Here is a 1,815-nt window from a genome sequence, read left to right on the forward strand (position 1 = left end):
CCTAGAAAGGAAAAAATGGTGAGGGAATAAAATATGTTGACAAAAAGATGATAAAAAATTCCCCCTTTATTGTGGCATAAAGATGCCTTAAATATATCAGATCCCTTAACCTTAACATTGACAAAAATACCTTTAAAGAAAATGATGTGACTTGAGCTAAGTTTGGACACAAAATTGCTCCTGCAGCTTTCTGTACCCGTCAGACTTCAGTGTTGCCACACCCAGGCTTTGGTGTCAGGAAATCCGTGGCATTGGACACGAGCTTGGCTAGGGGTTCTTGGTGTCACGACCTTGACGACAATAGGCATGGGCTTGGCTTGGGGTGTAACAACCCATTTTTCAGCAGCGTCGAAAATAATGATTTCGAGATCACAATTCCGACTAGCGAGTCCATGAACATTAGTAATTAATATTTATGAGTTAAATATAGTATTATGGTGAATTTTTATTGTATATATTTTATTAATTTTTTTGTTAGTCAAGGTACAAGTGGTTATACCGAAAGTCAATGCTTTTGGAAAATAAGGTATTGGGACTTCGTTTTCATAAACTGAGCTCATAAATATTTTTTATTAAATATTTACGGATTTTTTGTATAAGTGGGTTGAAGTTTGGTTTAGTAATTTTTGTGATTTGATAGTTAATTAAAGAAAAATGGTTAAATTATAAAAATAGTAAAAATTAATCATTATGGAATTTTATTTAGTTTAAGGATCAATTATGCAATTGAGCCATATTGCATAAGTGAATGGTGGAAAATGATGGCATATTCCACTTAGTAAAGTTGAAGATAATTAATTAAGTTATGAAAATAATTAATTAAAACATTAAGTTTAAACAAGGTATAAAAGTCAAATAAAAGAAAAGATGGTGGTTGTCATCATCTAAAAAGAGCGATAACTGAAACATGGAGAAAGAAATAAAGGTTTTCAATTTTTAAGCTTTTTTCTTCAATCGGTAAGTGATTTCAAGTTTGTTTTCTTGTATTTTTTATGTTTTTGAGAACGTTGCAATTAGGTTCAGTTAACATGTATCTCCATTTTCAAAATTGTTAAAGTTTGTAAAAGATGTCATTGATGTTTTATTAAATCTTTTTTTGGCTATTTGGTTAGTTTTGAAGCTTAGATATGTTAATGGACAAGTTTATAAAGTAAAAGTTATTAGTTTTGAATTTAAGGACTAAAATACAATAAATTTGAAATGTGCATGAAAATTTTGAAATTATGAGTTCTAAGGGACTATAGGAGGATAGAATTGAGATCCATTTCAAAATCGAAGCTCAAATTTAAAAGTTATAGTATTTTTTATTTTAGGGACTAAATTGACATAAATGTAAAACTTGGAAAATTGTTGTTTAGATAAAATTAATCTATTATATGAATTCAATATGCTATTGAATGATAATTGAAATAGCTAATTGAATCAAATTATGACTTAGATCAAGAATTATAATAGCCAAAGGACGTACGTGGAAAAAGGAAAATTACCAACTAGTCCTTGTTAGCTAACCGCTATAGTTTTGTCAGGTAAGTTCATATTGTATTACTAAATTCCTATTGCTGATGTATTTACTTAATTAGAAAATAGTGATTTTTCGGTGATTATGAATTGTGATGTAATTTGAGGTTAAATCCTGATGAACTTAGTAAAAGTCTTGAATACGAGGTTTCGAGTTAAAGCCCGAAGGTTTCGAGCTCTAGCATGTGTTGTGGACTCAAGAATACATGTACTTTAAGCCTTGACTTGGCTATTTATCATGTATTTTTAACCTAAACGGGTAACCAGACACTTATTCATTATTCATGTAGGACTATT

Source organism: Gossypium hirsutum, chromosome A12, assembly GCF_007990345.1.
Source record: "Gossypium hirsutum isolate 1008001.06 chromosome A12, Gossypium_hirsutum_v2.1, whole genome shotgun sequence".
NCBI classification, from domain to species: Eukaryota; Viridiplantae; Streptophyta; class Magnoliopsida; order Malvales; family Malvaceae; genus Gossypium; species Gossypium hirsutum.